The sequence below is a fragment of the Tamandua tetradactyla genome, chromosome 7 (assembly GCF_023851605.1).
Source record: "Tamandua tetradactyla isolate mTamTet1 chromosome 7, mTamTet1.pri, whole genome shotgun sequence".
NCBI classification, from domain to species: Eukaryota; Metazoa; Chordata; class Mammalia; order Pilosa; family Myrmecophagidae; genus Tamandua; species Tamandua tetradactyla.
The window spans coordinates 72,764,001-72,780,170 of record NC_135333.1 but is presented as its reverse complement, the minus strand read 5'-3'; the positions used below and the strand labels follow the sequence as shown (position 1 = coordinate 72,780,170).

The window sequence follows — 16,170 nt, the reverse complement described above, 5'->3', positions numbered from 1 at the left end:
AGGTCCCCAGCTCAGGCAAAACAGGTCAAGGCGGAGGTCACCTATTGGGCTAACCAAAAAAGAGGAAAGGGGATGAAATGGAGCCTTCTGTGGCTGTTTCTATGGAGGCTTGGCTGCCTCTGGATTCAGCGGTGGGATTACACAGGCTGCAACTGCCCCAAATGCAGAAACAGGCTGCTTTCAGGGCTGTCTCCTGCCTGAACCTTCCCCACAGGAGGGGTGAAATGCAACTCAGGTGGAATCCCTCTCTCAAGGAATTCAGACCCCAGGGCTTCTCAATTTGAAGCCATTAAAACCAGCCTACAACCTTTCCTCGGTCTCCACCATGCCCCCAGCAGGGAGAGCTTTCCAAAGTTAAAGGAGCCACAACATCTTTTGCTGGTGGGACCCGCAGACAGACAAGCACCACATACTGGGAAAGATAAGAAAAACAGAGCCCAGAGAATTCACAGGAAAGTCTTTTAACCTGCTAGGTCTCACACTCAGGGAAAACTGACGCAGGTGATTCCTTCCCCCCGAAAGGAGGCCAGCTTAGTCTGGGAAAACCTGGCTGGAGTCTGTAATACCTATGTAGACCCTCCTAAGGGTGGGGAGGGAAAAGGCACCTTACAAGCAGGATAAGAAACAAAAAAACAAGAACTTAAAAGTTACCATCTGTTAAACAAAACTTAAGCTAGAGGCCCAGAAAAAGCTGAACTGAAGGTTAATGAACAGATAGACAACAAACTCATCTAGCAAGAAAACCCTAGGTAAGATAAGTGAAAGCAATCTCCAGAATAAACTAATTAAGGTAATTAAATGACCAGACACCAGCAAAAAATAACAAATCATACCAGGAAAATTGAAGATATGGCGCAGTCAAAGGAACAAACCAATAGTTCAAATGAGATACAGGAGCTGAGACAACTAATTTTGAATATACGAACAGAAATGGAAAACCTCTTCAAAAACCAAATCAATGAATTGAGGGAGGACATGAAGAAGGCAAGGAATGAACAAAAAGAAGAAATGGAAAGTTTGAAAAAACAAATCATAGAACTTATGGGAATGAAAGATGTGTTAGTTAAATTCAGTTGTCAACTTGGCCAGGTGAGCATACCTAGTTCTGTTGCTGCGGACACAAGCCAATGGTACGTGAACCTCGTCTGTTGCTAATTATGTCTGCAGTTGGCTAGGAGGCGTGTCTGCTGCAATGAGTGACGTTTGCCTTAATTGGCTGGTGCTTAAATGAGAGAGTGCAACGTAGCACAGCCAAGCAGCTCGGCATTCCTCATCTCAGCAGTTGCAGCTCAGCCCAGGTCTTTGGAGATGCGGGGGGGGGGGGGAAAGTCACCCCAGGGGAAGTTGTTGGAACCCAGGGGCCTGGAGAGAAGACCAGCAGAGACCATCCTGTTGCCTTCCATGTAAGAAAGAACCTCAGTGGAAAGTTAGCTGCCTTTCCTCTGAAGAACCGACAAAATAAATCCCCTTTTATTAAAAGCCAATCCATCTCTGGTGTGTTGCATTCTGGCAGCTAGCAAACTAGAAAAAAAGATACAGTAGAAGAGATGAAAAAAAACAATGGAAACCTACAATGGTAGATTTCAAGAGAAAGAGGTTAGAATTAGTGAACTGGAGGATGGAACATCTGAAATCCAAAAGGAAACAGAAACTATAGGGAAAAGAATGGAAAAATATGAGCAGGGGCTAAGGGAATTGAATGATAATATGAAGCATACAAATATACGTGTTGTTGGTGTCCCAGAAGGAGAAGAGAAGGGAAAGGAGGAGAAAAATTAATAGAAGAAATTATCACTGAAAATTTCCCAACTCTTATGAAAGACCTAAAATTACAGATTCAAGAAGTGCAGCGCACCCCAAAGAGAATAGATCCAAATAGACGTTCTCCAAGACACTTACTAGTTAGAATGTCAGAGGTCAAAGAGAAAGAGAGGATCTTGAAAGCAGCAAGAGAAAAGCAGTCCATCACATACAAGGGAAACCCAATAAGACTATGTGTAGATTTCTCAGCAGAAACCATGGAGGCAAGAAGACAGTGGGATGATATATTTAAATTACTAAAAGAAAAACTGCCAATCAAGACTTCTATATCCAGCAAAATTGTCCTTCAAAAATGAGGGAGAAATTAAAACATTTTCAGACAAAAAGTCACTGAGAGAATTTGTGACCAAGAGACCAGCTCTGCAAGAAATACTAAAGGGAACACTAGAGTCAGATATGAAAAGACAGAAGAGAGAGATATGGAGAAGAGTGTAGAAAGAAGGAAAATCAGATATGATATATATAATACAAAAGACAAAATGGTAGAGGAAAGTACTACCCAAACAGTAATAACACTAAATGTTAAATGGACTGAATTCCCCAATCAAAAGACATAGACTGGCAGAATGGATTAAAAAACAAGATCCTTCTATATACTGTCTACAGGAAACACATCTTAGACCCAAAGATAAACATAGGTTGAAAGTGAAAGGTTGGGAAAACATATTTCATGCAAATAACAACCAGAAAAATGCAGGAGTAGCTATACTAATATCCAACAAATTAGACTTCAAATGTAAAACAGTTAAAAGAGACAAAGAAGGATACTATCTACTAATAAAAGGAACAATTAAACAAGAAGACATAACAATCATAAATATTTATGCACCAAACCAGAAAGCCCCAAAATATGTGAGGCATACACTGCAAATACTGAAAATGGAAGTAGACACATCTACCATAATAGTTGGAGACTTCAATTCCCCACTCTCATCAATGGACAAACATCTAGACAGAGGATCAATAAAGAAACAGAGAATTTGAATATTACAATAAATGAGCTAGACTTAACAGACATTTATAGGACATTACACCCCACAACAGCAGGATACACCTTTTTCTCAAGTGCTCATGGATCATTCTCAAAGATAGACCCTATGCTGGGTCACAAAGCAAGTCTCAACAAATTTAAAAAGATTGAAATCATACACAACACTTTCTTAGATCATAAAGGAATGAAGTTGGAAATCAATAATAGGCAGAGTGCCAGAAAATTCACAAACACGTGGAGGCTCAACAACACACTCTTAAACAATGAGTGGGTCAAGGAAGAAATTACAAGAGAAATTAGTAAATATCTCAAGGCGAATGAAAATGAAAACACAACATATCAAAACCTATGGGATGCAGCAAAGGCAGTGCTAAGAGGGAAATTTATTGCCCTAAATGCCTATATCAAAAAAGAAGAAAGGGCAAAAATTGGGGAATTAACTGTCCACTTGGAAGAACTGGAGAAAGAACAGCAAACTAACCCCAAAGCAAGCAAAAGGAAAGAAATAACAAAGATTAGAGCAGAAATCAATGAAATTGAGAACATGAAAACAATAGAGAAAATCAATAAGACCAGAAGTTGGTTCTATGAGAAAATCAATAAGATTGATGGGCCCTTAGTGAGGTTGACTAAAAGAAGACCAGAGAAGATGCAAATAAATAAAATCAGAAATGGAAGAAGAGACATAATCACTGACCTCACAGAATTAAAGGAGGTAATAACAGGATACTATGAACAACTTTATGCTAATAAATACAACAATGTAGATGAAATGGACAGGTTCCTAGAAAGCCATGAACAACCAAGTTTGACTCAAGAAGAAATAGATGACCTCAACAAACCAATCACAGGTAAAGAAATTGAATCAGTCATTCAAAAGCTTCCCAAAAAGAAAAGTCCAGGACCAGATGGCTTCACATGTGAATTCTATCAAACATTCCAGAAAAAATTAGTACCAACCCTGCTCAAACTCTTCAAAAAAATTGAAGTGGAGGGAAAGCTACCTAATTCATTCTATGAAGTCAACATCACCCTCATACCAAAACCAGGCAAAGATATTACAAAAAAAGAAAACTACAGACCAATCTCTCTAATGAACATAGATGCAAATATCCTCAACAAAATTCTAGCAAATCGAATCCAACAACACATTAAAAGAATTATACATCATGACCAAGCAGGATTCATCCCAGGTATGTAAGGATGGTTCAACATAAGAAAATCAATTAATGTAATACACCATATCAACAAATCAAAGCAGAAAAATCACATGATCATCTCAATTGAGGCAGAGAAGGCATTTGACAAGATTCAACATCCTTTCCTGTTGAAAACACTTCAAAGGATAGGAATAGAAGGGAACTTCCTTAAAATGATAAAGGGAATATATGGAAAACCCACAGCTAATATCATCCTCAATGGGGAAAAATGGAAAACTTTCCCGCTAAGATCAGGAACAAGACAAGGATGTCCACTATCACCACTGTTATTCAACATCATGTTGGAGGTTCTAGCCAGAGCAATTAGACAAGAAAAAGAAATACAAGGCATCAAAATTGGAAAGGAAGAAGTAAAACTATCACTGTTTGCAGATGATATGATACTATACATCGAAAACCCTGGAAAATCCACAGCAAAACTACTAGAGCTAATAAACGAATACAGCAAAGTGGCAGGTTACAAGATCAACATTCAAAAATCTGTAGCATTTCTATACACTAGCAATGAACAAGCTGAGGGGTAAATCAAGAAACGAATTCCATTTACAATTGCAACTAAAAGAATAAAATACTGAGGAATAAATTTAACTAAAGAGACAAAAGACCTATACAAAGAAAACTACAAAAAACTGTTAAAAGAAATCACAGAAGACCTAAATAGATGGAAGGGCATACCATGTTCATGGATTGGAAGACTAAATATAGTTAAGATGTCAATCCTACCTAAATTGATTTACAGATTCAACGCAATGCCAATCAAAATCCCAACAACTTACTTTTCAGAAATAGAAAAACCAATAAGCAAATTTATCTGGAAGGGCAGGGTGCCCTGAATTGCTAAAATTATCTTGAGGAAAAAAAACGAAGCTGGAGGTCTTGCACTGCCTGACTTTAAGGCATATTATGAAGCCACAGTGGTCAAAACAGCATTGTACTTGCATAAAGATAGATATATCGACCAATGGAATCGAATAGAGTGCTCAGATACAGACCCTCTCATCTATGGACATTTGATCTTTGATAAGGCAGTCAAGCCAATTCACCTGGGACAGAACAGTCTCTTCAATAAATGGTGCCTAGAGAACTGGATATCTATATGCAAAAGAATGAAAGAGGACCCATATCTCACACCCTATACAAAAGTTAACTCAAAATGGATCAAAGATCTAAACATTAGGTCTAAGACCATAAAACAGTTAGAGGAAAATGTAGGGAGATATCTTATGAATCTTATAATCGGAGGCGGTTTTATGGACCTTACACCTAAAGCGAGAGCACTGAAGAAGGAAATAAATAAATGGGAACTCCTCAAAATTAAACACTTTTGTGCATCAAAGAACTTCATCAAGAAAGTAGAAAGACAGCCTACACAATGCGAATCAATATTTGGAAATGACATATCAGATAAAGGTCTAGTATCCAGAATTTATAAAGAGAATGTTCAACTCAACAGCAAAAAGACAGCCAATCCAATTACAAAATGGGAAAAAGACTTGAACAGACACTTCTCAGAAGAGGAAATACAAATGGCCAAAAGGCACATGAAGAGATGCTCAATGTCCCTGGCCATTAGAGAAATGCAAATCAAAACCACAATGAGATATCACCTCACACCCACCAGAATGACCATTATCAACAAAACAGAAAATGACAAGTGCTGGAGACGTTGTGAAGAAAGAAGCACACTTATCCACAATGGTGGGAATGTCAAGTAGTGCAACCACTGTGGAAGGCAGTTTGGTGGTTCCTCAAAAAGCTGAATATAGAATTGCCATATACCCAGCAATACCATTGCTATGTATCTACTCAGAGGACTTAAGGGCAAAGACATAAACGGACATTTGCACACCAATGTTTATAGCAACATTATTTACAATTGCAAGGAGATGGAAACAGCTAAAATGTGCATCAACAGATGAGTGGCTAAACAAACTGTGGTATATACATATGATGGAATATTATGCAGCTCTAAGACAGAATAAACTTATGAAGTATGTAACAACATGGATGGAGCTAGAGAACATTATGCTGAGTGACACTAGCCAAAAACTAAAGGACAAATACTGTATGGTCTCACTGATATGAATCGACTTTAGTGAATAAACTTGGAATATGTCATTGGTAACAGAAACCATCAGGAGATAGAAATAGGGTAAGATAGTGGGTAATTGGAGATGAAGGGATATGGACTCTGCAACAGGACTGGATACAAAAACTCAGAAATGGACAGCACAATACTACCTAACTGTAATTTAATTATGTTAAAACACTGAATGAAGCTGCATGTGAGAATGTGAGAGAGGGAGGAGGGCTGGGGACATAAATGAAATCAGAAAGAAAGATAGATGTTAAAGATAGAGATTGTATAATCTAGGAATGCCTAGAGTGTATAATAATAGTGAAATGTACAATGTACAATTTTTAAAAATGTTTTTGCATGAGGAAGAACAAAGGATTGTCATTATTGCAGCTGAAAATAGATGATAACTAATACTTTAAAATGTCACATTATATGTGAGACTAAAGCGAAAAATGTTTATTTGTTACAAAATTTCGATTTTGAGTAGAGCATTTCCTAATATAACTCATGTAGATAGTTTGATTGAATGTCAGAAGTACTTGGAATCTCAGGTACACATGAGATTTTGTCGGTTTGTCCAGAGTGATCCCCCGATGAATCCCAGAATGATTTGATCAGTGACTGGAAAGCATTTGCCAGCCCCCTTAGTGGAATGGTCAGAGTGGGGAGAAATTCGACTTCCCCAAGTTGAATTCTTGATATTCTCACAAGCAGTGTGGACAACCAAAGCTATAGGCTGAGCCCCCAGCCTTGGGGTTTGTTCACATGAAACTTAACCCCACAAAAGATAGGTCAAGTCTACTTAAAATTTAGGCCTAAGAGTCACCCCCAAGAGAGCCTCTTTTGTTGCTCAGATGTGGCCCCTCTCTCCAGCCAACATGACGAGCAGTCTCACCACCCTCCCCCTCTCTGCATGGGACCTGACTCCCAGGGGTGTGGACCTTCCTGGCAACGTGGGACAAAGATCCTGGAATGAGCTGAGACTCAGCATCAAAGGACTGAGAAAAACCCTAGAATGAGCTGAGAATTAACATCAAGAGACTGAGAGAACATTCTCGACCAAAAGGGGGAAGAGTAAAATGAGACAAAGTGTCAATGGCTGAGAGATTCCAAACAGAGTCGAGAGGTTATCCTGGAGGTTATTCTTACGCATTAAGTAAATATCACCTTGTTGTTCAAGATGTAGTGGAGAGGCTGGTGGGAATTGCCTGAAAATGTAGTGCTGTGTTCCAGTAGCCATGTTTCTTGATGATGGTTAAACAATGATATAGCTTTCACAATGAGACTCTGTGATGTGAAAACCTTATGTCTGATGCTCCTTTTAGCTACTATATCAACAGAAGAGTAGAACATATGGAATAAAAATAAATAATAGGGGGAACAAATGTTAAAATAAATTCAGTTTGAAATAGTGGTAAATGAAAGCGAGGGGTAAGGGTTATGGTACGTATAGTTTTTTTTCTTTATTATCATTTTATTTCTTTTTCTGTTGTCTTTTTATTTCTTTTTCTAAATCGATGCAAATATACTAAGAAATGATGACTATGCAGCTATGTGATGATATTAAGAATTACTGATTATATATGTAGAATGGAATGGTTTCTAAATGTTTTGTTTGTTAATTTTTTTAATCAATAAAAAAGTTAAAAAAAATTAAAGAAATTAATCTCACCACCCAAAGACAACTGGCATTAAAATATTGATAGAAATCTTCAAAAAAATATATTTTAGGGTGCTCTGATTGGAAATTGGTGGCATACTTTTTAGAAGGGCTGTTTTCAAAATTTTAGTCTCATCACTCCTGTAACCATTTAAGGATTTTGAAGACCTGAAAAGAAATTTTCGGGGGGCATGTTTTTAATCTACATGTTCCATATTAGAAATAAACACTGAGAAACTAAATTAGGTTCATTCATTTACACAAAACAATAATATATCCATTATATATTAACATATGGATAATTATATTTTTCAAAACAAAAAACAAAAAGAAATAATAGGAGTCTCATTTTATATTTTTGCAAATTTTTTTCATGTCTGACTTAAAAGAAAACAGCTAAATTCTCATTTATGCATAAGCATTATTTTCTGTTGCAATATCACACTTTGTGGCATGTTAGGAAAACTCTTCTATGCACTTATGAGAGAGTGAGGTTGTAAAAAAGCAAATAAAGTCTTAAATTTTTATGAAAATAGTTTTGATGTCACAGACCCCAAGGAGTCTTAGAGTATGAAAAATATCATAGTTCAGAGAAATACAAGTTCAATCTAATCTCTACCTAGAAAATTGCTTGCTTTTGTGAAGATATGAATCATTAATCTCTATATTAAAAATTATTACTATTCATTTCTAAAGGTTAAATGTTGATAGTTTTATATGAACTAGAGTAATCAGGATGATGTTCATGGAAGACACATTGTAATTAATGAAGTATGTCAGAATTTAGGTATATTAAGTGGTGGTACCTATAAATACTATGATTTGTACTAAGTAGATAAATTTGTGGAGGAAATAAAGTGAGGCTACATTGAAGGAATCTGGGATATTTGAATAAAGAAGTTTAATAAATATAGTACACAATAGAAAGTACATTGATTTGTGATGTGTTGACCAGAGTAGAAACCTAGTAAATGTTATACTTTTCAAAGTTATTAAAAAACTATTAGGTTTCAATAAAAACTAGAAAGGCTAGAACATGAGGAGCATATGCATATTTATGTGGCTGTCTGTGTGTCTATGTGTTGCACATATGTATATATATACACACATTTAACTTATTGTTTACAATGTGCAAGATACTCTTTCTATTGCCTTACATATTTTAATTCATACAATACACAAAAGAATACTATGAAATTAGCCCTTTTATTAGCTCTACAAATAAGGAAACTAACACAGACTTTGGGTAACCTGGGTAAGATTAAATAACTAGTGTATATGAGTCAGAATTCAAACCCATGCAGTCTGGCTATAGAGTCTCTACTCTTATCCAACATGAGTGTTATAGGAGTTAAACTGTATACTGTGTAAATGATTATGGTGTTTATATGTAAGTATATTTAAGTATACATGCACTTATTGCTATATTTTTCTTTTAGAATGTTAGGGCTTTGTATATATACATGTAATTACTTAGATTTGGAGCCTTGGGGGGTGAGAATCTGCAATGAAAAGGCAAATGTCAACATATAAAAACAAATGAGCAACTAGAAGAATCAAGTACATAGGAATGAACTTAACTAAGGATGCAAAGGGCTCCTACACAGAAAACTACATAAAATTGTTAAAGAAATCTATATAGGTGAAAAGACATCCCTGGCTCATGGCCAGGAAGGCTAAATATAGTTAAGATGTCAATTTTACCCAAATTGATCTACAGATTCAACACAGTACCAATCAAAATTCCAACACCCTACTTTAAAGAGTTGGAAGAGCTAATTACCCTATTTATCTGGAAGGGAAAGAGACACCAAATAGCTAAAAAAATCCTTAAAAAGGAGAAAGAAGTAGGAGGATTAATAGTCCCTGATTAATAGAAGAACTAGCACCATAAAACTTCTAGAAGAAATGTAGGGAAACATTTTCAAGTCCTAGTAATAGGAGGTAGCTTTCTAACTTTACACCTGAAGCACAAGCAACAAAAGAAAAAATAGATAAATGGGAACTCCTCAAAATCAAATGCCTCTGCAGCTCAAAATACTTAGTCAAAAAGGTGATGAGGAAGCAAATACAATGGGAGAAAATATTTAGAAATCACATATCAAACAAAGGTTTGATGTCCTGTATACACAAACAATTCATACAACTCAACAACAAAAGACAAACAACCCAATTACAGAATGGGCTTAAGATATGAATAGGCATTTTTCTGAAGAGCAAATACAGAAGGCACAAAAGCACATGAAGAGCTGCTCATTTTCATTGGCTATTAGGAAAATGCAGATAAAAACTACAATGCGATACCACCTCACACCTATAAGAATGGCTGCTATTAAACAAACAGGAAACCATAAATGTGGGAGAAGATGTGGAGAAACTGGGATTCATGCACTGCTGATGAGAATGTGTAATGGGTAAGTCACTATGGAAGAATGTTTGATGGTTCCTTAGGAAACTAAATTTCGAGTTGCCCTATGACCCAGCAATACCACTACTTCATATATACCCAGAATATCTGAAAGCAATGACACAAACAGACATTTGCACACCAATATTCATAGCAGCATTATTCATACTCACCAAAATAAAATAAAATTATAAATAAATATTTTCTTTATTTATACAGTGTAATAATTTTGCTAAGCTATGTCTGGAAGGTGACCATTCTGGGTCTATTTTGCCAAGAATATACAGATTCCCATATTATTATAGAGAATTATTCTTGGATCATAGCTGTGCATTTTAGTTCTGTTCCATTGATTTGATTTTCTTCCACAGAGACTCCAATTATACATGTATTCTACCTTCCTCGTCTGCCTTCTGCTGCTACACTTCCCTTTAGATCTCTTCACCTCTAGATGTTGTTAGTTTGATTGCATTGGCTTTTCATAGTTTTGCACTGTATGAGTTTAATTGTAGCTTCGATCACTTTGTAGTTTAATATCTTATTATGAGATGGTTTCTTCTCAACCTTCAATATTTTTATCTGAATTCTGTGAAGTCATATTTTATATCCTCTATTTGTTTTTCCTTTTCTATCGTGTCTTCATGTATGACATTGCTCATTTAATTATATGTAACTTAAATTGGAGTATAAATTTCAATTTGTTTCTGCTTCATATTCCTTAAACTTTGTTTGCTTTCTTTTTTCTGTCAAAAAAATGCCAGACAAAAGAAATACATATTGTATGATTCTATTTACATAAAGCCATAGAAAATGCAAATCACCTCCAATTTTATAATAGAAAACTATGTGTTGGCAAGGATGCAGATTAACACAAACTCACATCAACTGATGGTGAGACTACAAGTATTTCCAAGCATTTTAGAAAGCTAGTTGGCATTACCCACTGGATCTAAATTTTTTGCAGACTGTGACCTAGAAATTCAATTGCTACACATGTATTCAAGAGAAATGAGATATATTAACCAAAGAAATATACAAAACTGTTTATAGTAGTTCTATTCATAACAGTCAAAAAGAAAACAACCCAGATATCTATCAACATTAAGATAGATAAGTAAATATAGTATGTTCTTATGAATTGTGTATAACTAGAAAACAATGACTGACTTGGATGAATCTTACAAACATAATTCTTAGATAGGAGTCAGAGTATATGACTAGCCTTCCATTCACACAGAGTTCAAGAACAGACAAAACAAACTGAAGTTTTTAGAAATCAGAATAGTAGTTCTCTGAGAGCCAACAACTCGGTATCAATTAGCAAGCTGCATGAGAGACCATTTATTGATGTTAGAAAGAGGCCCTATTTAAATCTAGTGGTGATTGCATTACTTAAATGTAAATTTAAGGCAGATACACCTTATATATGGTTTATATAACTTAAAAATGTAAAAAGGAGACAAGCTGTTGTCAATAGAATATTTGGTACATCTTAGAAAATCAAGGATAAATCCAGGACAATAGTTTGCTGATCAGGTATATAGAAGAGTAATTCCTGATAATAGGTTGATGTGAGTTCTTAGAAGAATATTCTCAAGTTTTCAAAGGAAATAAAGTGATACCAATGAATAATAGAATGACTGAGAACCTTTAAAATCTTGAACAATTCTTTTTAATTTTATAGAGTTGCTGTTGCTTTCACAGAGGTTATAACAATAAACTTAGAAAAAGGAACTGTAATATAGCTTACTAGTGGACTCTGAGACCACTTCTCTCCTTGGGGTCATGATGAAAACACATTATTAACACATTGCTAAGAAACACATGGTTAACTAGTGCATGTAATATATTAGCCCCAAGCCTATCAGTTTAAAACAACAGACATTTGTTACGAGAAGTGGCTCAGTTCCTTCATGATTGTTAATGAGAGGCCTCAGTTTCATGCCACAGGGACCTCTCCATAGGTTCTCTTATGACATGGTTGCTGGTTTCCCCCAGATTATCTGAGAGAGTTAAAAGACAAAAGCCACATTATCTTTCATGACCTAGACTCCTAAATGCATACCATGTTAATTGAATGCCATGAGTGCATGGAACCTTGAATAGGGCATGAGATTTTGTAGGTTTGTCCAGTGCGATGCCCTGATAAATCCCAGAGTGATTTGAACAGTAAATAGAGAAGTATTTGCCAAGTGCCCTTGGGGGAATGGTAAGAAAGGGGGAAAATTCAACTTCCCCATTGGGAGAATTCTTGATATTCTCACAAGCAGCGGGGACAATGAAATCAATAGGCTGAGCCCTCAGTCTTGGGCTTTGTTCACTTGAAACTTAACCCTGCAAGGAATAGGCTAAGCCTACTTAAAATTAGGCCTAAGAGTCACCCCCAGATAACCTCTTTTGTTGCTCAGATGTGGCCTAGCTCTCTCACAGCCAACAAAGAAAGCAAACTCACCACCCTCCCCCTCTCTATGTGGGACATGATCCCCAGGGGTGTAAATCTCCCTGGCAATGTGGGACAGAAATCCTAGCATGAACCGGATTCAGCATCAAGGGATTGAGAAATCCATCTCGACCAAAAGGAGAAAGAGAGAAATGAGACAAAATAAAATGTCAGTAGCTGAGAGATTTCAAACAGACTTGAGAGGTTATCCTGAATGTTATCCTTATGCATTATATAGATATTCCCTTTTTAGTTTAAGGTGTATTAGAGAGGCTAGAGGGAAGTGCCTGAAACTGTAGAGCTCTGTTCCAGTAGCCATATTTCTTGAAAATGATTGTATAATGATATGGATTTCACAATGTAACTGTGTGATTGGAAAACCTTGTGTCTGATGCTCCTTTTATCTATAGTATGGACAGATGAGTAAAAACTATGGATTAAAAATAAATAAATAATAGAGGGATAAACTAACATACCATGACTTCTGCTATACTGTGTTAGTTACACAGACCACCCTTAATCCAAGGTGATTGATTATCACAAAAGGGTATGAATTCCAGAAGGCAGTTATCATCAGGACCATCAGGGAAGCTGACAGTAAGAGTCCAACCTTCGTCCTCCAGTGATTCATACACTTCTCACACTCATCCCTTCCCCAGGCTCACAGACTCTCATCTCATTAAACCATCAGCTCCACGTCCAGAAACTCATCAGGGTCAGGTGTATGACTCTTATGGGTATAAGTTTATCTCCTTGAGTACAGTTCCTCTCAACCTGAAGACCTGTGAGACTAACAATTCAAGAATTCTTCCCCCTATGCAACCAACAAATAAAGGAGGAAAAATTTCGCATTCAAAATGGGGGAAATGAGAAGCTCAAAGGAGTAATTGGTACATATAAGTTCTGAAATCTAGTCAAGCAAAATGTTAGCTCTCAAAATGACGCTTCCTAATTCTTGTGTCTAACTGCTAGGCTCTTAATTCTGCTGACTAAATTATCCTTTGTTTTCCATGAATGGTAGCATTTCTTCATGGCTGAGTAGTTACCTCAGCCTTCTACTTGCTTGTAAACATTTGGGAAACCAAAAGCTTCTTTTTATTTATTTATTTATTTATTCATTCATTTATTTGTTGCTATCCCTGTCCCTTTCAGTGAAAGCTAACCATGTCTCTCCCAATCATCTCTTAAAACTTTTTTGGGTCTTCTGTGAATCCTATTGGGGCTTGCAGCTTTCCAAGACCCTGAGAAAAAATGCAATTAAATCAGGAAAACCATGAAATAACAGACGTGTTGTTTTAAATCTCTCAAATTGCGGCAATTTTTTTACACAGCAATACAAAACTATACAGTCAGGGTACAGGACGAAATTAGGGAAGATTAAAGAGATTCTTGGCAATATTGTTTAACTATTTTCTCATCATTCTCCCCTTAGTTCTACATCCAACAGAGAGGTATTCATTCAAATAGAACCTTTCATCAAAGTAAGCCAATTCATAGTAAAAGTGAGAGCAAAAGAAAAAATGTTCTTCCACAGTTAATATGTAAGAAATTTCATCACATTGCTTTTGAAAAGATTTGTTGACAAGTCTTATATATGAAAGAAATCTTTCCCAACACAAAGACTAGAAAGAGTCTCAGAATGAGAGAAAGTAGAATGCAGGTAAGAGCTGTATGGAGGTGTGTATGTACCCCAGAAAAACATGGTCTTAAATCTAATCCATTCCTATAAATGAGAACCCACTGTAAGTCGGACCTTTCAGTGAGATTACTTCAGTTAAAGCATGACCCACCTCATTCAGGGTTGGGTCTTAATTGTATTACTTAAGTCCTTTATAAACCGAATGAATACAGAGAGAGAAAGTGAGAGCCAGCCATGGAAGCAAGAAGTTGAAAGCAGTGAAACCTGGAAAAGAAGTGAAAGAGTGATAATCTTTTGGCATGGATTAATTTCTAAAATTAGACATATCGCATTATACTTAAATGTCATCTTTCGTCCTCCTCTTGCAACTGTAATGAATGTCCATGAACTCTCAGACATCTAGGGGCTCTAGATACCCCAGGGGTTCTCACCACTTCATAGGGTGATGATGTGAAAAGGAAAATCTTAAGATTATACTTAGGTGTGGCTCGATTAAAAATAGTTTGAGATTCGTCCTGGGTTAAGCCAAGGAAAACAGACTGTCCTTTGCTCATTACAAGGAAAACGATTAGCAGTAGCAAAATCAAACCAAAGTGAGGTGATACATTTGGGACATGAAACTGTTAGCTTTTATTATAAGCCACTCTATAATATTGTGTTTGGGGAGGTGGGGGGGATTAGTTTGATTAAAAATGCATTATTTTGAAAACACGTAGACAATTGTCCAGAATGTGCAATGCATAAGTTCTCTTAGTGCAAATTCAAATACTTTGAAAGATATTTATTCTAACCTGTACTTTTCTTCATCAAACTTAATGCATTTTTCCTAAGTCAATCTTTATATAAGAACTTGGAGTGGTCTGTTTTGTAGTCTTATTATATTTATATTTCAATAAATAAAATATAAGAGGCTCTTTCATCTTTCTGGCCCTTTATACATTGAACCTGATTTTTGCTTCTTGCTATCATTTAATTGGAGCATAAAACTAGAAAGCAGATAGGGATTCTGACCCAAATTTTTCGAGATGTGTTGTCAATTGTCCTATAAAGGAACTGGCTCTTGGTGATTAGAGCAAGAAGATCCCGCCAGGCCAGAGGTGTCAGACCTCACTATTATCTCTACCGTTTTGTGGATCCCTCAAAAAAACTCACCATAAAATGCTTTGACTTACCCACTCCCCTAAAAAAGGGGAGTTGTGCAGTATTTGGTAACTGACTTTTAGGAAAATAAACTATTTATATTGATCAGAGGATATGATTTTCAACACACAAATAATCGACCGTTTTACTGATGAATAAATTTACGATGAGAGATCTAGGTGGGAGAAGAAAAATTTTGTAAATTCATGTGATATGGACTTGGATTCCCTTTCCCCTTGCAAAATATGGGAACAGTCACATGGGAAACACATATTTCAAAGGCATTGCCAAAGGCCTCCAATTGTTCTGCAGAAAATAAAATTGAGAAAAGATGCAAAATTTGTTTCACCCGAAGCTGGATGACACATATGAGAAAGCAGTCATATAGCTCTATTTTACCTCTAAAGTAAAAGATATATGTGTCTATACATACATGTGTGTGTGTATTTATATATATCAAGAAATCCTTCATTAAAAAAGCATTGAGGGCGGGCCACAGTGGCTCACTTGCAGAGTTCTTGACGGCCACGCCAGAGACCCTGGGTTGATTCGCGGTGCTGGCCCATGGGGAAAAAAAAAAAGCATTAAAATTACTTTCACTTTCAGAAAGGTGAGGAAGGGATTTTCCAATCTGGTTTAACATAGGAAGGACTGAAATGATGTTAATGTGTATTATTTGATATTAAGCAAATTCTCCTTAAGTTTATAAGGTGGGGAACTGCAAGAAAAGATGCATGAAATGAGAATACATTTAATATTAAAAACACAAAAT

General features: G+C 36.2%; 1 protein-coding gene across 2 annotated transcripts in view; it reads right to left on the bottom strand.

Annotated features, from left to right (window-relative positions):
* The window catches only part of LOC143691496 (natural killer cells antigen CD94-like), a 66,402-nt gene that overhangs the window by 23,841 nt on the left and 26,391 nt on the right, over positions 1-16,170 (bottom strand). The window lies entirely within an intron of this gene.